Source organism: Pseudorasbora parva, chromosome 5, assembly GCF_024679245.1.
Source record: "Pseudorasbora parva isolate DD20220531a chromosome 5, ASM2467924v1, whole genome shotgun sequence".
Classification (NCBI taxonomy): domain Eukaryota; kingdom Metazoa; phylum Chordata; class Actinopteri; order Cypriniformes; family Gobionidae; genus Pseudorasbora; species Pseudorasbora parva.
The window spans coordinates 6,692,352-6,719,631 of NC_090176.1; the positions used below are offsets into that span (position 1 = coordinate 6,692,352).

Sequence of the window (27,280 nt, forward strand, 5' to 3'; positions counted from 1 at the left end):
ATATGCAAAAACCATACATTTTATTGTTATTTATTATGCATGCCGATGATTATTAAGCGAAATTTATAAGTTTATAAGACTGGTTTATTCTTTCTACATAGCTAGGCTACTTTAGACATGTAACATATTAGCGTTTGTTGATTAGTGCCTGTAATGTGTTACTGTAGTTGCGCAATTATCGGTAGAATACGACGCGGGGGATAAATTAATTAACTGAACACAACACCAGTAAGTGAATGAAAGGCAATAATCAGAAAATGCACTCATGCAAATAACTATTTGATTGTTTCACTATGCATTGATACAGATTATTACTTTATTTGAATGTTCCCTTGATATAACATGACAGAGAAATGTATTAAAAAGTATAAAAGAAATGCAGTGACATCACTGGATGATGACGTCAGGAACCTATGAATCGGCTTTTTGAACCTGATCATTGAGTCGAACTGTCCGAGAAGAACCGGTTCGCAGAAATGGATCGGACTTTGTATCACTAGCATGATCACGGATAGATCTGATTAACACTCTATATTAAGCGATTAACCCCTGTAACAGCCTATTTAACTTATTCCTTACTCCTTCATCTCATACAATAGTTTGTGCATCTTTTTACAATTATATCTTACCTGAAATTACAAAACATGAACAGTAGGCCTACATGAGATGCCGTTGCTCACGCACACATGTAGTATCTCATAACAACGAATGCGCATGCGCCTGTAACCTACGACCCGTAGCTGTTCAAGTGTACCTCTCAGACCAAAGGTTGTATCCGTCTAAATTAATTGTTTTAACATATGAAAATCACATTTTGTACAGTTTATGAACATCGAAACACACTGAATGAAATAACAATTAATTTAAAAAAATAAAGATTATTCTAGATGTCTTGTTCTTAGATTATGCATACCTCTTTCACCATCCTACATTGGCCAATGAGAGCAAAGTTACGATTTTTGGATTGCATTTGCATTTTTAACAGCCTACAGTCTTCTTGATATAAGAAATATGTATTTTAATTGAAAATCTCATATTTTATTTAGCAAATTGTGAAGTCTCAAAGGTATTTTTCACTTAGCGATACTGACCCAGAGAGTTTTTTGTTTTTTTAATTCAATAAATATGTAGAAAGACAGACAGACAGATACTTATACAAAGAGATGGTGAGAATATTTAGTATATGTGTGCCTATGTGGGTGTATATAAAGTTTAGTATTTGACTTTTTCAAAGGGAAATATTGTTCATTGTTGGGAAAAAGTATTTTTTTTATTAAAATATCATTTATTCTGAAGTAGTGTTATTAGTGTGTATTGTCTTTTATATAATTAAATTCGCATATTTGCGATACTTTTAAGGTTTTTGGTATAACAGATTTTGTGTGAATTGTAATGTATTGTTTGTTTTGTTGAATTGTTAAAAATTCAAACAAAACAAATATTCATTGTTAAAAAGGCCCAACAAAGGTTGTACTTCATTTGCCAGTTTAGGAATTTTAATCTGCTATAGTTCTAAAAAGAACTTTAAAGGGTTAGTTCACCCAAAAATGAAATGTATGTCATTACCTCCTCCCCCTAATGTCGTTCCACCCGTAAGACCTCCGTTCATCTTCACACACAGTTTAAGATATTTTATATTTAGTCCGAGAGCGTATGCAAGTGTGTGCACACTATACTGTCCATGTCCAGAAGGGAATAAAAACATCATCACAGTAGTCCATATGAGACATCAGTGGGTTAATTAGAGTCTCTTGAAGCATCCAAAATACATTTGGGTCCAAAAATAACAAAAACTACGACTTTATTCAGCATTGGCTTCTCTTCACTGATGTCACATATGGACTACTTTGATGATGTTTTTATTCCCTTTATGGACATGGACAGTATAGTGTGCACACACTTGCATAAGCTCTCGGACTAAATATAAAATATCTTAAACTGTGTGTGAAGATGAACGGAGGTCTGACGGGTGTGGAACGACATTAGGGGGAGGAGTTACTGACAGACATTTCATTTTTGGGTGAACTAACCCTTTAAGATGCAAATATGAACTTCTATCTACAATAAAGGTTCGAAGTTGAACCTAGGTTCTATAATGAGCCATTGATTATTTGGTACATGTTGTCAGTTCATTTTAGAACCTTTTTTGTGGCAGAAGGGTTCATATAAGAACCTGACCTGTTGTCAAGGTTTCTTGAACCTTGTGGATTGTAAAGATTCGCAAATAACTATTTTGCTTTGCTTTTAGCTCCTGAACATACTGAACATGCACAAGAATGGAACTTAAGGTTTAGTATTTGTAACCTCTATTTTATGGATAATAAATATACAATTCACAATTAACATTATATCCATTGATATTTTCACAATTTTATATTTAAGGTTTCTCAATGGCTGTTGGTGTCCTGCTGCTTCCAATTTTATTCAAGGAGAGTCCGAGGTCTCTATATCTTATCAATGAGGTACAGTGTACTTATAGAAATACGTTTTTATGCCCTTTCTCCTTGAATGTGTGCAGGTTCTACTATAGAGTGGTGCAGGTATGATGTTAAACACCCTGGTTCCCTTGAAATTTTCCTATAGGGTTTTTCTCTTCTGGGCTCTGACATCATACCTGCACATAATAGGGTTCTTGTCAACAAAACATTAAATACTATTTGTTTTTTTACAAAAACAGTCTAACATTGGGCAAATTTAACCAGTTATGATGTCACAAAGTCACATATTTCCTAATTATCTTTATTTTATTTTATTTTTTACAATGTTTTGTAAATGTTTTTATATCTAATATAATATTATACTCTCTTTGTTTAGGAACCCCATACACAAACCCTGTGCTGTACATAAAGGGACATCTCTTCTAGGAATATTGATGGAAGGGGAGAAGGTCTGTCAAGTGGATGATCTGACCATGGCTCTTATTTTAATGGCAATACACATCATTTTTTAACACTGAATATGCTGCAAAAATGAGAAACACCCTGACATGTGTTGAAAAGTATTTTGAGCATGATTAAAATGGCCAATTTTTGTTTGACTGTGTGTGTGTGTGTGTGTGTGTGTGTGTGTGTGTGTGTGTGTGTGTGTGTGTGTGTGTGTGTGTGTAACTGGGTTGTTGTGAACATTATATGTTTTCCTAAATATTGTGAATATTCACAAGTAACATATTGAAGAATTAACTGTGGCATTCTGTGGTTTTTTTAATGAAAGAGAATATTCTATATTTGTTTTAATAAGTCTTCATTTGTATTTGTCCACTGCTTAAATTTGTGTATGCGTATATAAAATAAATCTTTCATGGCGAATATGTTTGGTCTGTGTTGTGAAATGAGATTAAAGTGGTAATATATTATTATTATTATTATTATTATTATTAATAACAACAACAACAACAACAACAAACCTGCATGCATGCTAAAAGCATGTCTAAAAAGGTTAAAAATGGAACTCATGTGGTTCATTAATGTAGCTTTAAGCAAAGGTTCCAATTAGAACCTTTTCCAACAGGTTCACAAATGAACCTTTAAGGTTTCCCCACAGTTGCAATTTTCTAGGAACCTCAAAAGGTTCATTTTTGAACCTTTTCTTCTTAGAGTGTAGGCTATTTCTTTAGGTATGGTGCTACTTTTTTTAAAATGTGTTATTTTCATATTAAGTATATTATTTTTGTAGTTTTTACTATGTTGATAATAAATTTTAGGGTGAGAAATTATTTGAGAATTTGCATAACTTTTGTATTATTATTGTTTGCATAGTAGTTTTTGCTGTTTTAGTTTCTTTGGTGTTTAATCTGCAAATTTTAGACAATGTTTTATTTAAAAATATAATCAAATGTTTGCATGTATTTATTATTTTTTTTAAATGTTTTATTCATTTATTTATTTATTTATTTTTAACAAGGATCATGGGGTAAAGGTTAAGCCAATTGTAGCTTTGAGTTGTACATACCTAATTAGAAGCTTTTCCGGATTTAACTATTTGTAGTTGAACCGTTGGACGGGGGTGTTTGTCCAGAGCGCGGTAATTTCTGAGGTAATTTATAATTTGTATTTGAATGGTGAAAAATTGTTTAATGATATAGCTTTTAGTTTAAAATATATTCTGAACCTATGTAGAAATATGTTTATTACATTATTTAAATTGTACGGTACAATATACATGTATTTTGTTGTTTAAATGACTATCCTGAAAGAGTTGGCCTATAGGCCTACATCTTTTACTGTTTAAGTAGTTTGTGTAGTTTGATATTTGGATATAGAGTGAATCATTTCGTAGTGTGTTTTTAAATAATTTTTATGTAATTAAGTTATTGAGATTTTTTATTTTTGTAATTGATTGATTGCGGTGTAGGCTATTACAAGGTTTTTTCTTATGCTCTTAGAGTAGTAGTTTCTGAGGTAATTTGTATTGAATAAATTATTGTGGACTGTTTCATTTATGCTCATTAATTCATATATATATATATATATATATATATATATATATATATATATATATATATATATATATATATATATATATATATATATATATATATATAGTTCTTTCAGTGCCTCGGCTCCGCTCCACTCATCTCCATCCCAGCTAGCGCTTGGCAGTGACACCTAATATCTGAGGTAATTTATCATTTATAATAGAATGCTGACCAATTGTTTAATAGTGTACTTTTTTAGTTTACAATCCTTCTTTAATTTATGTAAAAAAAGTATGTTATTATTTAAACTGTTTGTTAAAATATTTATATATTTTGTTGTTTAGCCTATGTGACTAGTTTAAAGATTATAAATGTGCACTGTTGAAGGCTTAGTATGTTTGTTTTTGATAGTTTTATATAGAGTTAATTATTTCGTAGTGTTTTTATGTATTTATTTTATTTTATTTTTTACTTTTTGTGGTGAAGTTGTTGTGATTTTGTATAGATTTGTTAGATTGGATTGTTTGCTTGAGTTTTTTTCTAATTCTGCAGTACAAGTAGTAGGCTAGTAGTTTCTGAGATCATTTTTATTGCAAAAAAGATTGTGGAATGTTTTATTTCGTGATCTTTTTATATGTTTCGTAATATGTTCTCTGTAGGATGAGTGTAGATTTGTTTTTGTTCTGAGATATCCGCGCCACTTTTTACCGCCTTTTTTTAAATGATGCTTCGGTTAAATTATTGTCTTAGGCTATACTAGATTGGTGGTTGAGTTTTATGTTAATATGAGGAGCTTTTCTGGATTGAACTAGTAACTGAATATCTGAGGTAATTTATCCTTTATAATAGAATGGTGAGCAATTGTTTAATAGTGTAGTCTACTTTTTCGGTTTTTTTAAATTAATGTAAAATATGATGATGTTATTTAAAGTTTGTTACAATATTTATATATTTTGTTGTTTATGTGACTAAGATTGTAAATGTGCACTGTTGAATTTATGGATTAGTTAGTTTGTTTTTGATAATTTTATATAGAGTTAATTATTTCTTAGTGTTTTTATGTATTTTTTTTTTTTTACTTTTTGCGGTGAAGTTGTTGTGATTTTGTATAGATTTGTTAGATTGGATTGTTTGCTCGAGTTTTTTTTCTTATTCTGCAGTAGAAGTAGTAGACTAGTAGTTTCTGAGATCATTTTTATTGCAAAAAAGATTGTGGAATGTTTTATTTCGTGATCATTTTATATGTTTCGTAATATGTTCTCTGTAGGATGAGTGTATTTGTTTTTGTTCTGAGATATCCGCGCCACTTTTTACCGCCTTTTTTAAAATGATGCTTCGGTTAAATTATTGTCTTAGGCTATAGTAGATTGGTGGTTGAATTTTATGTTAATATGAGGAGCTTTTTCTAGATTGTACTAGTTTTAGTTGAACTTTTGGTGGCGGTGTTCTTTCAGTGGTATAGGCGCTTCGGCTCGGTTCGGCTCGGCTCCGCTCCACTCATCTCCATCCCAGCTAGCGCTCGGCAGTGACACTATCTGAGGTAATTTATCATTTATAATAGAATGCTGACCAATTGTTTAATAGTGTACTTTTTTAGTTTACAATCTTTCTTTAATTTATGTAAAAAAGTATGTTATTATTTAAACTGTTTGTTAAAATATTTATATATTTTGTTGTTTAGCCTATGTGACTAGTTTAAAGATTATAAATGTGCACTGTTGAAGGCTTAGTATGTTTGTTTTTGATAGTTTTATATAGAGTTAATTATTTCGTAGTGTTTTTATGTATTTATTTTATTTTTTACTTTTTGTGGTGAAGTTGTTGTGATTTTGTATAGATTTGTTAGATTGGATTGTTTGCTTGAGTTTTTTTCTAATTCTGCAGTACAAGTAGTAGGCTAGTAGTTTCTGAGATCATTTTTATTGCAAAAAAGATTGTGGAATGTTTTATTTCGTGATCTTTTTATATGTTTCGTAATATGTTCTCTGTAGGATGAGTGTAGATTTGTTTTTGTTCTGAGATATCCGCGCCACTTTTTACCGCCTTTTTTTAAATGATGCTTCGGTTAAATTATTGTCTTAGGCTATACTAGATTGGTGGTTGAGTTTTATGTTAATATGAGGAGCTTTTCTGGATTGAACTAGTAACTGAATATCTGAGGTAATTTATCCTTTATAATAGAATGGTGAGCAATTGTTTAATAGTGTAGTCTACTTTTTCGGTTTTTTTAAATTAATGTAAAATATGATGATGTTATTTAAAGTTTGTTACAATATTTATATATTTTGTTGTTTATGTGACTAAGATTGTAAATGTGCACTGTTGAATTTATGGATTAGTTAGTTTGTTTTTGATAATTTTATATAGAGTTAATTATTTCTTAGTGTTTTTATGTATTTTTTTTTTTTACTTTTTGCGGTGAAGTTGTTGTGATTTTGTATAGATTTGTTAGATTGGATTGTTTGCTCGAGTTTTTTTCTTATTCTGCAGTAGAAGTAGTAGACTAGTAGTTTCTGAGATCATTTTTATTGCAAAAAAGATTGTGGAATGTTTTATTTCGTGATCATTTTATATGTTTCGTAATATGTTCTCTGTAGGATGAGTGTAGATTTGTTTTTGTTCTGAGATATCCGCGCCACTTTTTACCGCCTTTTTTAAAATGATGCTTCGGTTAAATTATTGTCTTAGGCTATACTAGATTGGTGGTTGAATTTTATGTTAATATGAGGAGCTTTTTCTAGATTGTACTAGTTTTAGTTGAACTTTTGGTGGCGGTGTTCTTTCAGTGGTATAGGCGCTTCGGCTCGGTTCGGCTCGGCTCCGCTCCACTCATCTCCATCCCAGCTATAGCGCTCGGCAGTGACACCTAATATCTGAGGTAATTTATTATTTATAATAGAATGCTGACCAATTGTTTAATAGTCTACTTTTTTAGTTTACAATCTTTCTTTAATTTATGTAAAAAATTATGATATTATTTAAAGTGTTTGTTAAAATATTTATATATTTTGTTGTTTATGTGACTAGTTTAAAAATTATAAGTGTGTACTCTTGTATGGTTAGTTTGTTTGTTTGATAATTTTATATAGAGTCAATTATTTCGTAGTGTTTTTTTGTGTGTCTTTTTTCTTTTTTGTGGTAAATTTGTTGGGATTTTGTATAGATTTGTTTGTATTATGAGTTTTTTGTCATGCTGTTAGAGTAGCCTAGTACTTTTTTAAGGTAATTTTTATAGTAAATGATTGTGAAATGTTTCATTTAGCCTACTGATCTTTTTATATTTAACGTATATAGGCTATTATATCTGTATGAGTGTCTTTATTGTTCACAGATATTAGCGGCACTTTTTACCCCTTTTTTATTTATTATGCCTCGGTAAAAATGTTGTTTTAGGCTATAAACTAATATGAGGAGCTTTTCTGGATTGAACTAGTAGTTGAATATCTGAGGTAATTTATCATTTATATAGGCTAATAGAATGGTGAGCAATTGTTTAACAGTGCACTTTTTTAGTTCATTATTTTTATTTAGGCCTATGTAAAAATATGATGATTTTTTTTTAAATTATGCTTCGGTTAAAATATTACGTTTTGAGCTACATATATAGTTTAGATTGGTGGTTGAGTTTTACGTTAATGACAAGCTTTTCTGGATTGGAGTAGTTAAGTTGAAGGAGAAGTTCGATGGAGGTGTTTTTTCAGCTGTATATATTGCAAAAATGATTGTGTAATGTTTTATTTAATGTTCTTTTTATTTGTAATATATTATTTGTAGAATGAGTGTAACAATTTAGTCTTCTTTTTATGTATTTATAAGAAATCTGGAGCCTGTAACTGCATGCATTGTGAGTGGTAATACTAATAACTATTGTTTGTAGGCCTAATATTAATATTACAATGGCAAAGCTTAAATTGTTTTGGACATTGTCATAATTTGCTCTTGTTCATATATATATATATATAGTTGTAAAATAGTTTAGAACTTTCAAAGCATATGTCTGTTTACAGGGCTATTAGTTATGTAGACTTCATAATTTGACTTGCTTTATTTCTAATGTTATTGTTTTATATAAATCATTTTTTTGTTTTGTTTTTTTCATAGATGTAATTTGCTCTGTAACTAACTGGTTTTGGAAAATAGGTGTATTATATTTTTTATACTTTCTGGATTTTTTTTATGGAAGATATTTTTTGTGGAAGTTGGAGGCAAGTTTTATATTTAATATGCATTTCAATATGCAAAATGCTATATTTTAATTTGTGTATATTTTATGTTGTAGTTGTCAAAATGGAAACACCAAAAAAGCCACGCTGTGAAGTGGAAGGATTTATTCATAAGGTGTCTCCAGTTCTGAAGTCACGATCAGGTGAAGTGAGCTACTTCTCCGCGGTGTTCCAGGAGGCAACTCACAATAGCAGAGTGGTAGTGTTTGATATTCAGAGGCACAATCAATTTCAGTGTGTGGAAAAAGACAAGTAAGTTTATTATAATAAATAACTTTATGTGTCTGATGGTTATACAAATAGATATGGATATACAGTCTAAAAAATACTGGGTTAAAAACAACCCAAGTTGGGTTGAAAGTGGACAAACCCAGAAATTGGGTTGTTTTAATGGGTCTAATCACTGGGTTCAAAGTAACCAATTTCTGGGTTTGTCCATTTTCAACTCAAGTTGGGTTGTTTTTAACCCAGCATTATTTAAAGTGTAGTAATGAACATGTATTGTGCATTTTAGCTTTTCTTTTTTATTTGATAATTTGATAGATTTGGCAATTACTTATAGATTTATTAATAGAATATATAAATTGTAGTGAAAGTGTTCATATATATATATATATATATATATATATATATATATATATATATATATATATATATATATGTTACATAATTAATGTTACAACAGTAATAGTTTTTGTGCAATGTTGTATTCTATAAACAGCAGTAGTAGTATATTTATTGCTTCTATTTCTTTTTTGCAGAAGTCCAGTGAAATTGAGTGATGTGGTTTTGAGCAAGTCCTCTCAAGGCAAAGAGAAGATTGACATAAAATTTAATTCAAGGTCGAAAATGTCGGTTGTTCAGAAGCTGTCATTTGCATTTGATCAACTGACTGGTGAAGGTGATCAGAAGAGGACACTGGAGGAAATTCTACAAGATGTTAGGGAGTATCAAAGAGTAAGTTTATATATATATATATATATATATATATATATATATATATATATATATATATATATATATATATATATATGTATATATTTATATATATTCTTAGCAATAGTGCTAGGTAATAAATTAATAATAAGTATTACAATAAAAAATATTACTGTATAATGAACTATGTCAACAATAGTTAATGTTGGTTTTGAAGATAAAATGTTTAGCAGATTTGAGCTCAAATGTGAAGTCAGTATACTTCATTAAGATAATGAAGTGATGTCTGTTTGTGCCTTTGGCTTGGCTTGCTCAGTTGGGGACACTAAAATTATGATCCAAGTTTTCAACTAAATATACAAATAAAATGAATTAATTAGGTCTTATTTAATTCTATAAACTATATTACTGATCTGCCAACATTGTCGCTATATGATAAATTAAAATAAGCTGATAAGATCATGGTTTTCTCCAGAACGACTATATAGCCAAATCTAATTTTGTTGCAATATTGTCCTGTTTGACACTATGAAGATGTTGTAAAAGCACGATATAAATAAAGTTTATTGATTGATTGATTGATAATGAAGATCTTCAGAATTAGTGTAGATGTAGGTAAGTTTTTATAGTAGTTTTGGTGATAAAGTTAGGAAAATGTTACTTTTGCAGTAACATTGTCTGTTTCTCAAATAAAAACTTGTAGGTGGTTTGTAATGTGTGAAAAGGGTTTAAATAGGTGTTTTTAAATGTTCTTTGGATATGTTTTTGGATGTGAGATTTTTTGTGTAATATTGTGTAAAATTGGTTTATTTGAGGTGTTATGTTCTATATATTTGAATAGTACAATAATAATAATAATAAATATAATATAATATAATATTTTTACAGTTATAAGTATTTCTAAATAATTATAATAATCCTAAAAATAATAATTATAATAATAAATATTGTTGTAATATATAAGTTGTATATTTTTGTTGTATTGTTTTTGAAGACTTGTAAGTATATGATATTTTATTAATTTTTAAAAAATTATTTTATTTTTAAGGTGTCTGTGAAGGTGAAGGTGTTGCAGTTGCTTTCCCAGAAGCAGACTGTCACCAGGAGCCGGCAGAGGCTGACACAGACAACATATACTGTAGCAGACCAGGCTAAAACAATCCCCTTGACAGTGTGGGGTGACCATTCGTTGGTAGTAGGTAGCTGGTATGAGCTCACAGATGTGTCTGTGCGGTTGTTCAATCAGAAAGCTTGTTTGACCACAACTGTGGACACTACTTTGTCAATTGTGGATGACTGTGGTAGTTCAGCAGAACTAGAAGAAGGTGCACGAGAAAGCATTGTGGGAGAAATTGTGGACACAGAAGTCAAAATTCAGAACTTTTGTCCACAATTCCATCCTTTGGAGTTTGTGAATCTAGAAACAAACATGACCCGATGCGAAAATTGCAGAGCTTTCTGCAAAACGTCCAAAGTGTCATCACTGTTACGTGGACACATAACAGTAGAAATTGGAGCACAAAACAAAAAAATTCCGATGGACCATGATCATTTCTGCAAGCTATTAGATTTGCCAAAACGTGGTAGATATGACTCGAATGAATTGGTGTCAAAAGTCCTCGGCTATGATAAACTGCGGATTGAAATGTGTGGGGAAGTACTGATAAATGTACAGTTTGCAGACAATGCTCCAGAAAAGTCTATGTGTGAGGTCAGAAGCAGTAGTGAGCCTGTTTGCCACAAACATGAGCAGTCTGATGTTCAGGATGAGAAGGACAGTGTGCCTTGTACTTCCAATGCCAGTGCTTGTGCTTTAAGCAGTGTGCAGTGTGATGTCCATAGTGAGAAGGACAGTGTGGTTTCTAGTGATTGTACTACTGAGAGTACTACTAATGAGAAAGAGGGTGTAGGTGAAGACAATTTTGATGACATAGACTTAGATTTGGAAGAAGTGGATTTCTAGAATGGATAGGGGGCTATATTTCTTTCTTTCTTTTTTTGAGAGTTTATGACCAGGTGAAGTTGTAGTAGTTGAAAAACATGTGAAGTGATTATTGGCACAAGTGTACTGGTGTCTACTGTACTTTTTAGTAGAAAAGGTTTAGTAGATTAGTAGGTTTAGTAGGAAAAGTTTTTTATTTTATTTTGTTTTTTGTTTTTTTTATACTCACTACATTGTTAGAAATGTTTTCACTTGGAAAATAACACAAAAGTGTGATTTTGTTCTTTATATATATAGTATAATTTATTTTGTTATAGTTGTAAATATTTAATATTTCTTCTGTTATAATGTTTTAAGCAAATATTGCGTAGTGTACTTTTTTTGGCAAAAAATATATATGCACAGGTGATTGTGTCTGCTTTACTTTATTGCAGTGATTTTTTTTAAACACTTACTACAGTATTAGATAGTTTCATTTTGAAAATATTTGAAAATGTATATTTTTTTTATATTTTGTATATTAAAATGTACACTACATTGAACCTTTCTTCTATTATTATGTCTTAAGTGAATTTTGTGGAATGTGTACTTTCAATTAAACAATTTTCATAACTTTGAGTGTGTATTATTTATTTTAGGTAATTATGTATTGAATTATTGGTTTTTGATATTAGTTATATAGTGTATATGACCTTTCCTCTCTCAATAATTTACTCATATTTTCTCTGAAATGAGCCACATATTCATAATAAATGGCTTCTATTGTAGATTTAGGTATTCTTTGTCACTTAAGCAGAGATAATATACATTAAAAACACTATTTTGTATTTTACACATCTTTTTATTGATGTATGGATTAAATTGTATAATGTCCTCAGTGCAATGTAATTGACTTCTGCAAGAAATATATCTGCTGGGGTTAGGGCCTTAAATTGGAGTTAATAAATAAAACTAGGACAGGAACAAATATTATCAAATTTACTGTAAATGCAAACTTAATATTGATATTAATCAAACTTAATGTTTCACTTTTGTCACACAGAAATGCACTTGTACGTAAAGCACTGAATTTGAGATAGAATGCAGTAAATTTACTGCTATTAAATTTTGTCGTCGTTTACTGACCCTCATGTTGTTCCAAACCTGTATAACTTTCTATCTTCCATGAAACACAAAAGAAAATACTTTGGTTAGGCTACCATATGAAAACTCAAAAAACAGACTCAAGTGATTTTTCTTTTGTTACATAGAAATAAATTCATTCAGGTTTGAAATGACATTAGAGTGAGTAAATGGTCACATTTTTGGGTTGAAATACCCCTTTAAAAACAATCATATTTTTCAAGAGTTTACACCTAATTTTTGTAAGCCACTGATCTTTCATGAGGTTCTCATTGAAATAACATTTAGTTAAATTTCATTAGATCTATTAAAAAGTTAGTTAGCTATTAAAGCTAATACTTAGTTATTAAAAAGCGTTGTCCTTAATGCATGTGGCAAGCTTTAAAGCTGTTTCTATATCACAAAACACAATTTGGATTTAAAGTACCGTTCATCACTTCATAGAGCAGCAAAAAACATAGGTTCGTCAGCGGCTGCGCTGTGCAGATATTCGTTTTTTTTTTTTTTTTTTTTTTTTTTTTGCAGTTTAAAGCAAATTAATGCACTCAAATAAAATAAATAAATAAAAGCGCCTAATATGGAGGGGAGGTATCTCTCGCTTTGGCCTATCTATTCAGAGGACAAACCAATGGGCCAGTTAGTGGCTAATAAATAAATAAATAAATAAATAAACTTGTAGTCATATCGTCCCCAAAGTGCGTTGGCCCAATTACCAGTCCAGCTCTGCCATGAAATGATAAAAGCTGAAATATTTTTAAATGATGTTAAAGACTAGGCTAATCGTACATATAAATCATGTGAAACTATAGGTATTATTTTATTTATTTTTTTTTAACTTTTTTTTTTTTTTCATTTCCTGAAGTCATCTTCCACCCAGTTAGCATGTATTTCTTGACTTCTAAAAGAGACTTTTTTTATTTTATTTAAAAAATGTTAATGTTATTCTGCTTGTCCCAATCTTAAAGTTCCATTCTTTTAGGCTATGTTATTAAGAGTGTTTGTCAAGTTAAAAAAATTTAAAAACCTATTTTGACATAGTTATAAAAGTTCTGTTTATGGGAATGTTAGGTAGCAAAATGTTAATCACTCAAAGAGCTATGCTAACCTAGCTCAAAATGTTTTTTTTAGCACTTTTTTTTATATTATCCAAGAAAAGCTTGTTATTGTTTAACATTTATTAACATTTCGTGATAATGTATGTTCTTAACAGGGTGGAAAACCTTCATGGCTTGAGTCTGAACAATCTACCCATATTTATTTTTTTAGTCTCTGAGCTTGACTAATATGTATTCCCAATAGTTAAACATGCCACTATTATGGTAGAATGCTAAAAACATTTTCTTCCAACACTTATGAAGCTAAAATGTTGGAATAACCCATATTTATGTTCTTGGTTAATGATGTAGGCCTTTTAAGTTGTTGATTGTTAAACTTGACAACATAAAATATTAGTGTTTCTCATCTATACAGATTTTTTTAATGAATATTTAATTTGTGTTGCTTAAGTAAATTATTTTAAGAAACTAAACAAATTTGAATGAGTATCGGAAGTAGTTTTGTAGCAGAGCAATTAATAAAATAGATTATATATCATTTAAATTAATTAATCAGTGTTTAAGTTATTAACAATGACATCAAAACAATGTGAGAACAATATTATATTTAAAGTTATTAGTTGGCTTGATTTTACATGTAAAGGTTTGTGTAAATACATGCCCTACATAAGACATCTTATTTTTGATAAATATAGTTGAATTGGTGTATTCAGGCCATATGTTTCAATGAATTTATAATGTTTAAAAAATAACAAATAATAGCAGAAGATTAACCTGTTAAATATATTTAGGTTTACATAAGTGTATGATTTATATTTATTATGATTAAGAAATATGGGAAATGTTATACATTTTAATGGTTTATTAAGTTATTTATACATTTTTACTTTTTAGGGCAAATGTTAGCTTCTGTGGTGTGGAAGTTAAAGGGGATGTCAATTGTTTTCTTGACATGATTGAGAGGAGTTTGAACTTGGCGTTCATTTAATTTCTTTCTTTCAATTTTTAAATGTTATATCATATGACTATTACAACAGAATGGGACAGAGACACTGATAGAATCGTTAAAATGTTTATTGACCAACCAGAATGGTAGACAGAGTGCAGGTGAGTGTGAATTGGTGAAGTAGTTGACAGATGTGATCATAGAAATTATACTTGTATTGTGTTTGCAGGAATTAAAGGAAGCTGGCACACTTGAAGCAGATCAGACACAGAGTAACTCACTGGAGACGAGGAGGGCACGAGGGAATGAAGAAGCATGCTGTAGACAGGTGAGTATTTTTGTTAGAGTCCTTAAGGCAGTTGTCTCAAAGGCCATTTCTGAAGGGCCACAGCGCTGCGTAGTTTAGCTGCAACTGGCTCCAACTCACACCTGCTTGGATGTTTCTAGTAATCCTGAAGACTTTGATTAGCTGGATCAGGTGTGTTTGATTAGAGTTAGAGGAAAACTATGCAGAGCAGTGGTCCTCCAGGAATTGACTTTGAGACCACTGCCTTAAGGTAAACAAAGAGGTATGTCTATGCATTAAAGGGATAATTCTGGCTAAAATGAAAATGCTGTCATCATTTACTCACCCTCGAGTTGTTCCAAACCTTAATGAGTTTCTTTAATTTGCTGAACACAAAATAAAATATTTTGAAGAGAATTTTTGTAACCAAGCAGATAGAGTAACCATCGAGTATTTTTTTTCTGTTAAAATGGCTGCTCTCTCTGCTTGGTTACAAAATTTTTTCAAAATATCTTATTTTGTGTTCTGCAGAACAAAGAAACTCATACAGGTTTAGAACAACTTGAGGGTGTGTAAATGATGGCCAGCATTTTCATTTTCAGCTAAATGATTCCTCTAATAAGACTGGACAGTGACTGAGTGTGATGCTGCTGTTTTGTAGTGCTGGTGATGAAGGTGCTGATTGGTAACAGGTGTATGTGTTTAGTACTGTGGTGATGATTTGTGCTATATCGTGTGAGGCTGGTGTGTCAGTGATAATGAGATTATTCAATGTTTTATAATTGCACCATTTTTTATAATGTAGTAAATAATGAGGTGCAGATAATTGCCACTATATAAGTATTAGTGTATAAAAGGCACAACTATAAATGTATAGCCTATTTACAACAATTCCAAAAGCATGTGAAGGCAGCATAACAACACATGGTACTGTGGAAAAAATACATTATTAATGTCAGAGTTTGTACAACCTTTTCAGAGTGAAATGCAATTACTTTTAAAGGACTTTTTTTCAGCATTAAAAGCTCTAAATATTTTCCAATTTTAATATAAATTGTAATGTTATGATCTGTAAAACTAGCACTTTTATTTTAAAATGACAGAAAATTACCATTATAACCAGTAGATGGTGGCAGAGGAGGCCTTTTTATGCCTTATTAGATATTTACACTCTTTAAAATATGGAAAATAGTAGGTCTATTTTGAGTCTCATGAAAAACAAAACCTTTTCTTTAAATTGTGAGTGAACAAGTAAAGATTGCTCATTTTAGTTCAGTATGATACTATAGAAGAATAATAGTAGCCTACATTTAATAAGAGTAGAATATTTTAATTTTCCCTAGAAATGTTTAGTTTTTTATTTTATTTTTGCACATTATTGTTGTTAATAAAAGTTAATAAAATAAAAGTTAATAAAATATCTGCAAATCAATTCATGCTCAGTGCTTCACTGTTAAATTTCCAATAAACCATTCCTTTTTACAGCACTATATGTCATAGAGTAGGTTTTTTTATATATATATTTTTTTACCTTTAATTAAATTTAATTGCATTCAAAATGTAGTACTTTCCTACTTGTAGTGAAGTAATAATGAAACATATTGAATATAAAATAAATATTTTCATTACTACTGGATCTGTTAGTTTGCTAAATTTCAAATTATTCTTAAATAGCAAGCACAAACTATATAAAAGTGGCTGAATTCACTCGCTTGTCTTTATTGTTTTCTCGACACAGCCAATGGCACAACGTTTGGGGTTGACGTAAAAGCTTATATGCTCAAAAGGAAGAGTACAGCCTTTGGTTTTTCATGTAAATTTAGCACTAAAATATAATACAATAAACATTCATTTGCTGTTGCAATAGTAGTAAGTGTCATTGTGAATGGATTGTAAAGGCCATGTTAATGTAATAAAATAAAAATGATGGTGTCTGTGCAAGGAAATTAAGTATTTATTTTTAACCACTAGGGGAGCTGTGTTTTCAGAGAGCTTCCGGTTAGTAGGAAGTCATTTTGTTCCTGTCTTTGAACGGTGAGACATGTGTCGTATTTCTTATTAGTATAATCTTATTAATCTGATATGTATTACTGTGTATCCATAACATCTGTGATATAGTGTGAAGTATTTATATATTAATGGAAGTGTTTATATGATTATTTTGGGCAAATAAGCATTTAAACGTGTTTTTTATTGAATATGAGCTGCTTACTTTGGTGTTGTTAATATAACCTTAATACAAAGTATAGAAACGTATCATAAACTAATTCCATATAACGTGTGATTTATATTTTAAGTGTTGTGAAAGTATGATACAGGGTTTGGTGCTTTTGGGTTTGGGGTTTTCCAGTGCTGTTGAAGAGATTATCAGTTCACAAGCACGGGGAGGAAATGTAGCTACATGTACCATTTTTGAAAATTCATAAAACATAACACACAATGCGACAGAATATGCATTTCATTATGCAAGTGTCTTTTCCCGATCATTGTGCGAATGCCAATACTCGTTGTTAACATATTGTTCTTAACTGGAGTTTAATCCTATAATCGGATTCGTGCTTTTTAATATGTGGGTGTGGAAAGGGATATGTTTTGATAATGATCGTCAGAAAACATCATAGGAACCCAAGTTCAGTCGTTGTTTCCAGATAGTCCGTTTTCACTGGTGCATAGCGGTAAGTGAGCTTCTGGCAATGTAAAATGTAACTACAGATATACATATTTTGTTGTATTGCGGGGTGGTACTTCTGATGTTAATATATTTAGTTTCTTGACAGTTATTAAGTGCACAATTGTATTTAGACACGTATTGTGATTAGACATGCTATAATATTACAATTTTGAAATGCTACGTGTGTTAATAAATCTCGGGCAGTGTTTCCCATACATTCAATATGAACTTTGACAGCCACAAATAGTTTTTATGTGGTGGTTTGTGATGCGCTAAGCGAAGTGAAGTGCACACTTTGCTCACGCGATCCGCACATGAATGACGCATTCACCCTTCTGAGCGGACTGCACAATCATTCAACGCTTCTGCTTTGACCGAAAAAGGAGACAGTCAGGAGAGTTAGTACTAACGTTACATTAAAGTCGGTGGACTTGACAAATAGTGTGTGCTGTGTTTTTGCGGTTGAAATAACATTTGTTCTGGAGATCATTCATTTTATTGTTATCAATTAACTAGAAGAGACCATCAGTTCATGAGGAACTTTAACTGAGGCGGTACACAGCGATGTTCACAACAAAATAATGACAATTTAAAAAGTTGAGACTTTGTGTCTTCTGTGGTCCATGATGTATTTTTCCCTGCGTGAGAGCATCATGACTTGCTGGACATAGCAACAGTAAAGTGTTGTGAGGTTAAACTGACATGTTCCTGCAAAATTAAGTCAAAATGGCCGTGTCGGCAAGTATCCTCATTTTAATTGATTGATTTAGATAGAAACTGGATGTGTGCTTATATTAGATCTGTGTAGTGGTCTAAAAGGAACAGCAGCCTAATGTATGTGCAGTTGTGTGTATCGTCAATGATGATTAAACAAAAGAGGAAGACTTTTTTTAAGCTAAAGACATTTTTTATTAATTAAATAATTAATTAAATTAGTTATATTTAATTTATAAGTGAGGACATTTGCTTATTAATGTAGCATCATGGACTAATTTATTGTTGTTTGGGTTTTTTATGTGAAATGGGGATTGAATGGAGCAGTGCTGAGGTAAGTGAAATATCAAGGAGGATATTAGTTAGATGGAGTTAAATGTATGTTATATATGATTGTAGTTCAATAAATATTGATAATTATTATAAATTGATAATTATAAAAAAAAAGTATTAATCATTACTTATTATAAAATAATAATTGTTTGTGAATGTAATTGCCTATTTATGCTCTGTGAATTGAATTTTGTCTTTTTTCCCCATGTGTTTCAGAAGACTTTCAGAACTCATCTAACGTAAGTCGAGTTAAAACATTCACATTACATGTTAATGTAGAGGTAGAGTTATGCTCACAAGAGTTTGCAGTTTACAAAAGTTTTTTTTGCATGTGCTTTAAAGCTGTGCCGGTAACATTTTATTTGCATGCTGATGCGCTGTTCTAACATGCTTTTCTGAGCACATACACTTAAAGTGCACATGCCTGTTAAAACAACACCTTATTACTAGTTATCTTTTGCGTCTGATTGCTCTAATAATGTCAAATATACACAAGGCGTACATAAACACAGTTGGTTATGTCTGAATTGAAAGTAAATATTTGAGAGAATCTGTATTTTTGATGCTTGCAGGTCTTAAAGTGAGAGCATCCTGATAGTAAACATGCTGCTGTTTGTCCTTAAATTTGTCCTGTAATCCAAATAGTTTTTAAGTCAATAAGTCTATGTAGTGTTATATTTTTATATTTGCTCAATTTGTTGAATGCTACTGTTAATACACCTATTGTGGCTGAAAAAGCACTGTTTATTGAACAACAATATGTAGTATGGACAATATCTCAGTTCAGTGCTTGCAAGCTTTTTTTCTGTGACAGTGTCTTTGACAACGTTCAAACCCTGAAGCTTGATCCGTTTAAGATTAGCGCCAAACATGTTTGTGGTGAAATCAGACCGTCATTTTTAAGTGTATGTTTTAATTAGTGGAATGCATTTTCATGGACTAATTTATGTTTTGTTTTCTTTTTATGTGAAATGGGGAATGAATGGAGCAGTACTGAGGTAAGTGAAATATCACATGAAATAAATGATTCAGTAAATAGTAGTGTTGTCAAAAATATCGATATGTATCTACTGGAATATCTGAAACGATACAATTCTCAGTTTTTACAGTATTGATACCAGCTGCGCTCTCCTCTCCGACCGAAAGCGAGTTGACACACACCGGCATATTCTCACTCAGCCCGGTTAACCTCTGAGCACGGCGAACGCGCATTCTGCTGGACTTTTTCCTCATGACAGTGTGTTAGTGTGTGATCGGTCTGAAATTTGCACGAGATTGCGCATAAATTAATTCTACTAATCCCTGCAGATTTCGTGCTCACATCTGAAGCGCACACACATAGCCTACCGTAATAAAGCCGCCTCTGACATGATACAAGTGCAAACATTTGCTTCTTTTTCCAGCTTATTATTGGTCAAATACACTCAAAAAAATTATCAGTGCACATCTGGAAGAGTATTAACGTAAACACAGTCGCAAATAGTTCAGGAAGAACAAGTAACAGGAACAGTGTTTAGGATCCATGTGTGCGTCAGGTCTTAAAGGGACAGCAGTCATTTGTTATTCAAACTACAAAAAGACAAACGATCAACTGCTCTTGACTGATCAACTTGTGTAACTTTAATAGTTTCATCTGTAGGCTATTGAATTTTTTACAAAGAACATTATCCAATGTTGTTTTAAATGTAATTACTATGCATTTTTTTTTCAGTTTCTTATCTGAATGTTAGACCTACTGAAAAAATAAAGCAGTCTATTTAATTTGTATCTTCTATTCTATTGTATTTGTGCTATTGTTTGTTATCTGTTTATTTATTCTTATTTTATTAATGTTTACTCGTCTTTTTAAATTCAATTTACCATTCGAAATCAAGCTTCCTTGTGCTGTGTGTAAGCTATTGCAACACAATTACCCCGTTGTAAAAAATACATTGAGTTAGCAAAAATTTGTGAGATAATTTTAATAGTAATTGATCAATTGATCAATAATTGTTCAAATCAAAACGATGCCCAACCCTAAGGAACATGCTGGCCACATGAATTTTTAGTAAAAAATAACACAATGAATAATAAGTTCTGTTGTCATATTAAGCATCTTATCTTTTTTTTTTTTTTTTTTACTGTGGTATCGATTTAGTATCGATATTTTAGTCTGGTATCGTATCGAAGTCATAATTTTGGTATCGTGACAACACTAGTAAATAGTATATCAGTCGGATTAATTTGAAATGTTATGTTCAAATGTTATGTGTTACAGTGTGCAATTTCTATTTATACATTTCATAGTGGACGGCAGAATATGGAAGATTTTTAGATTATAATCTCCTAAAACCACTAAAACTTGATCTGTGTACATAAATTATCCCAAATGTTTCCAACTATTTTTAAATCCAGAGAAATCAGCAAGTTTATTCAGTGACATGAACTGTGTCATTGTTTTGCCTGTTCATGACTTAACCTTGATTTCTGGATTTTTTTTCTGTATAATATAAACATCAAAGATGCTTTAATATATTTTTCTGTTTCAAACATGAGGCTTAAGCAAATTCCAGTCTAAAATGTATACTTGAGTTGTTTTATGTAAAATCAATTTGCACAGACATCTTAAAATATGTCAGTGACATTGTTTTTTCTAAAAATGCACACCATTAATGTTTTTTTTTCAAATGAATTTGTATCAAAGCTACTTAAATTGCCTTATTGAACAAAGCCTGTATGTGGAGCTGGGGCATTGTTTTTTGTTAGACAGATGATCAACTGTTTGGATATATTTATCTACAGAAAACTAATTCTTGTTAAATATCTCAACATGATTAGTCTTAATCTTTGAAACTTTTGGTTTCTTTTTTTTATTCCCCTTACATGTTTTTCCTATGTCTCAGAGACAATAATTAGAAAGTTTTTTTTTTGTAGTAACAGTAATACAGTATTATCTGCATTATACAATATTTAAATATGAATTAAATGTCATTTAGCAACACAAGTCATACACCTTTTAATATTGATCTAAATTACTTCAGTGTGCAACGTGTGCCATACTAGCCACTTAGTGAATGTCGACAGCAATGTTATAGAACTTCAGTTATTGACATATCAGTTAGTGATATAGAACTTTCATTGTACTCAAATGTATTTAGTATGATTGTTTTAACTGTGTAAAATAGTGCTGTGTTAGCCCACATATACATGAATGAAAGACTGGCAAATATGCCCAATAAAAGCTCCACTTCTCTTAATGAAACTTGTGGCTGTTGTTTTGCGCCGGTATCTGTCTCTTGATAGCGTTTCAGCAGCCTTGTTTTCCTTTTATGGCTATTGGTCCCATCTAGGTTTATACCACAGTAACGTTAGTACAAGTTTTAATACATTTACTCTTGCATTAACATGATTTTTGCCTGAATATCATTGGATTGTTTGTCATCGGTTGTGGAGGTGAAGACTAGTAATTTCTTCTAGTTGATACTGATAAATGAAATTAGTAATTATGTTTAGTAATTAATTATATTAACAATTTAGTTATCTGTGTATTTTTATTAATGTAAACACATTTGTAATTTGATTAGGAGATGGTTTTTGGTAAAAAAAAAAGTTTAAACTGTTAAAGGCACAAATAATGATTTAATGAATGCTTTTGCTTCATATGAAGATATGATGAATGCTATTTATAAAGCATTATTGGTTAGTGAGTAAAATTATATCTAGTAACCACTGTACTAAACTGGTTTGTCTCTGTGTTTTTATGTAATTTCAGATGCCACGTGGAAAGGGTTTCCGTCGGTCCGAGGCTGCCAAGAGGAGGAATGCTGAGCGTTTTGCGCTTACTTCCTCCGTGGACTTGGTTGAGGTTGCGCCTCCTCTCAAAAAAAAGGCAGCTACTGAGACCTCCCAAATCTGCCGCAAGGCGTCAAATACTTGTCAAAACTGCCGCAAGGCACCAAATACTTGTCAAAACTGCCGCAAGGCGTCAAATACTTGTCATACTGGCCACAAGGCTGCTAAAACTTGTCCTACTTGTCCTACTGGCCGCAAGGCTGCTGAAACTAGTCAAAGTGACCACAAGGCTCCAAATACTTTTCAAAATGTCAATAACTCTGATCGTTTTCCACAGAAAGTCATAGAAGGTTCCTTCCATCAAGGTGATGAGCGATTTGGTTTCAACAGAAACAGACAGTGTGCAGTAAACAGTGTCACCGCAGTCATCATGAGTGTGCTGAAGGATGTGCAGACCTGGACAACAGAGGACCTGAATGCTGTTCTGTTAAATGGAGATGAGCTGTACACGTCTATGCGACTGCAAGGAAAGATCATTGATCCAACACAGCGCGGTTATATTGCTGTTGCAGAATTGCCTACAGTGCACACACTCTTTAACACAACCTTCTCAATAAAGTTTTCAGAGTCTCTAAGTGGTGTGATTGGTCTTGATGTGTATGATGAAGCATTGCAAGGTGTGTGCATGTGTATAGAAGAAGCACTTCAGAGGGCTTTGTTTCAGTCTGATGCATGTCTGTTAAACATTCAAGACAACATTTGTGCAGTGATAAAGGCAGGGTCAACATTTGCTGTAGTTGATTCCCATTCACGTAACGGTAATGGTATGGCTGCATATGGTAACGGTTCAAGTGTAGTAGTGTACTGTGATGACATGCAGATGTTATTTAATCATGTTTTTAACCTTGCCATGTCACTGAATGCTCAGGGAACACCATTCGAAGTGACCGGTGTGAAAGCAACAGCCATCTGTAAGGCTACAACTGCTGAGGCGAGTTCTTGTAAGTCTGGGCAACAAAGCAGCATTACACATGTTTCACCTATAAGGACACCTGAGCCGAGTAAGTGTATTGGAGATCATGGTAAACCAACGTGCGTAGACAAACCAACATCAATTCGCAAATTTGATCAGACGTGCCTGGTTTCAAGTAAGGAAAAGAGATGGTCAAAACTTCCACATGTGAACAAGTTACATGATTCGTCATTGGACCATGTCATTGTCGGACCTACAGTAAATACGGAGTTCAGTTTCAAACCTTTAACGTCTGCTGATCAGGATGCTTTGTGTGCACGTTTGCAACTTACTAATGAAAGTGTTGGTGTTCAAGGAACAAATGCATGTGCTTTAGGAGTACCGTGCAAAACAAAAGGCATTAAAGGAGATGGTAATTGCTTGTTTAGATCAATAGCGCATGCAGTGTGCGGCAATCAAGAGAAACACGTGAAAATACGACGTGCAGTTGTTAAACATCTTGAAGCTAACGGTTCTAAATTTATGAAATACTTAAGCGAAGAGCACAGATCAGTGAAAGATTATTTGACACAGTCTAAAATGTATTATTCTGGAACATGGGGAAGTCATGTGGAATTATTTGGTCTAGCTGACTTTTTAAACTTAAACATAATGACCTTTAATAATGACAGATGGAATGCGCATGTCCCTACTGAAGAGTTATTTACAGAAAATGCCATCTATTTGAAGCACTGCAATGGAAATCACTACGAGGTTGTTACATGTGTTAAACATAAAACTATAGAAAATGTTTGTGCAGAAGCGTGTCACATTGAAGTGGATGACCAGAGTGTAAATCAGAATTTGCGAAAACGAAAGTTAAATGACACAGAGTCCCCTAAATGTAAAAGAGAACGTGAGCGATACCATAGCGACATTGATTTCAGACAGAAAAAGATCGACAACTCAAAAACGAAATACTGTGAAGACAGTGATTACAGACAGAAAATGATCGACAACTCAAAAACGAAATACTGTGAAGACAGTGATTATAGGCAGAAAAAGATTGAGAACTCTAAAACGAAATACTGTGAAGACAGTGATTACAGGCAGAAAAAGATTGAGAACTCTAAAACGAAATACTGTGCAGACAGTGATTACAGGCAGAAAAAGATTGAGAACTCTAAAACGAAATACTGTGCAGACAGTGATTACAGGCAGAAAAAGATTGAGAACTCTAAAACGAAATACTGTGAAGACAGTGATTACAGGCAGAAAAAGATTGAGAACTCTAAAACGAAATACTGTGAAGACAGTGATTACAGGCAGAAAAAGATTGAGAACTCTAAAACGAAATACTGTGAAGACAGTGATTACAGGCAGAAAAAGATTGAGAACTCTAAAACGAAATACTGTGCAGACAGTGATTACAGGCAGAAAAAGATTGAGAACTCTAAAACGAAATACTGTGAAGACAGTGATTACAGGCAGAAAAAGATTGAGAACTCTAAAACGAAATACTGTGCAGACAGTGATTACAGGCAGAAAAAGATCTACAAGTTAAAAACGAAATACTGTGCAGACAGTGATTACAGGCAGAAAAAGATCGACAAGTTAAAAACGAAATACTCTGAAGACAGTGATTATAAGGAGAAAAAACTTGAAAATCTTCGAGATCAATATAAGAACAATATTAATGTTCAGCAGTCAAAACGTGTCAATTCAAAGATGAAGTATTTCAGGAATGTTCATTTTCGGAAATGTGTTCGGGAGTATTCTCTGACAAAGTATAAAATTAATAAAGCCTTTAGAGCAAGTGTTTGCGAATATTCAAAGAATAAATATTGCAAAAAACCCGCTTTTAAAGCAAGTGTATGTGAATATTCAAAGATTAAATATCACACAAACCCCCCCTTTAAAGCAAGTGTCTGTGAATACTCTAAAAGGAAATACAATAATGATGAAAACTTTCGTATGAGTAAAATACAAAAAAGATCGGAAATTTATGCAAAACAGAAGGACAGACAGAAAGAAATTGATTTTATTATTAATCAGTTTCATCAAGAAGTCAGTACAGGTCCAGAGTTTGTTTGCTGTGTTTGCCATCGTTTATTATTCAGAAAACAGGTGATTCAATGTAGAAGAGATTGCTACAAAACCAGAGGTCAGCAAGTAACTGATTTAGCTGAACGATGCATCACACTAAAGTATTTACACGTTTGCAGCCCTGAATGTGAGAATAGATGCTATTTATCAGGTAATCTGGCTCGTAAATTGTGGATTTGCTATACATGCCATCGTAAGATCCTTGGTGGAAAATTGCCCGAAGAGAGTGTTGCCAACAACATGCATTTGGTGGACGTTCCGAAAGAACTAAAAGGACTGAACTCATTGGAAGAACATCTTATTGCACGCAATATTCCCTTTATGAAGTTGCTTTGTCTGCCCCGTGGAAATCAGAAAGGCTGTCATGGCCCTGTAGTGTGTGTTCCTGTTAATACCACAGATGTCTCTAATATTCTTCCACGTAATGAATGTGATGACCACATGATAAGAATAAAACTGAAACGGAAGTTAACATATAAAGGCCATTATGAATATAAATATGTCAGCACTGATCGTGTCAGACATGCACTGTCTTATTTGGTGAGACATAATAAATGGTATTATGATGTGGAGTTTAATGAGCAGTGGGTAAACTCTTTGAATGCGTCTGATGATTTAAACAATGAGGCTGATGATGTTGATATGGAGGAACAAGATCTAACAGATAAAAATGAAGATGAGAAAGAACCTGGAGATGACGAAGACGAAGATATAACATATATTAAAGAACAAAGTGGTCTTTTGTCAGATACATCACTACAACCTGTTGATCTTGGTTCAGAAATAATTGATCAACACTTTAATGATGTCCTGAATGTGGCACCAGGTGAAGGTAATAGTCCTGTTAGGCTGCTAGCTGATAAAACCAATGAGGCAAAGTGTTTCCCTGTTCTCTATCCTTCTGGCGCTCCAACATTTCATGATGAAAGACAGGAAAAAATCACATTGTCACGATACCTGAATGCAAGAATACTAAATGCAGATGGACGTTTTGCACACAGCACAGACTTCATTTTTTATGCACAATATATATCAGAAGTTGATCAAGTTGTGTCTAACGTGTCAATTGCACTGAGGAAAGGTTCTGAGAAAAGTAGCTTAAATGTCACACCAGATATGCTAACAAGCTCTGATTCCTTGCAAAGAATACTAAATTATGATGAAGGATATAAGTTCTTAAGACCAGTAAGAGGAACTCCTCCCTATTGGATGTCTACGCAAAAAGATCTGTTTGCCCTGATTAGACAATTAGGCATACCGACTTTCTTTGCATCTTTTAGTTCTGCTGATCTGAGATGGCCTGAAATGTTGAACACTATTATTAAGCAAGAGGGGAAACAAATTAATGTTGATGAGCTTGACTGGTCTGAAAAATGTGGACTCATACGGCGAAATCCTGTTACTGCAGCGAGGATGTTTGATCACAGATGGCACTGTTTTCTAAGAAATGTCATAATGTCACCAGCAAAGCCTATTGGCAAGATAAAAGACTACTTTTATCGCGTTGAATTTCAACAACGTGGTTCTCCTCATGTTCACTGTCTGTTTTGGGTGGAAGATGCTCCGAAGCTCAACGATCATGATGCAGATAATGATCCTGTGGTTGCTGAGTTCATTGACACTTACATCACTTGTGAAACACCACCAGAAAATGACACGGTACTTTATGAAACAGTGAACAGTGTTCAGAAGCACAGTACAAGACATTCAAAAACGTGCCGAAAGAAAAATACAGTTTGTAGATTTAATTTTCCACGACCACCATCTTCACGTACGTTTATCACAAGACAAAGTAATGCAGATGAGTTG

General features: G+C 32.2%; 1 protein-coding gene and 2 long non-coding RNA genes across 3 annotated transcripts in view; all 3 read left to right on the plus strand.

The window, feature by feature from the left end:
- LOC137075818 (uncharacterized) overlaps positions 1 to 27,280 on the plus strand; it is a 199,728-nt gene that overhangs the window by 109,043 nt on the left and 63,405 nt on the right. The gene's annotated exons all lie outside the window — the stretch shown is intronic.
- On the plus strand, positions 2,129 to 3,271 carry LOC137075000 (uncharacterized). The gene is made up of 3 exons (XR_010904974.1): positions 2,129 to 2,288; positions 2,383 to 2,462; positions 2,815 to 3,271. It is a non-coding gene; the product is annotated as an uncharacterized lncRNA (long non-coding RNA).
- On the plus strand, positions 16,962 to 23,048 carry LOC137074999 (uncharacterized). The gene is made up of 2 exons (XR_010904973.1): positions 16,962 to 18,881; positions 19,634 to 23,048. It is a non-coding gene; the product is annotated as an uncharacterized lncRNA (long non-coding RNA).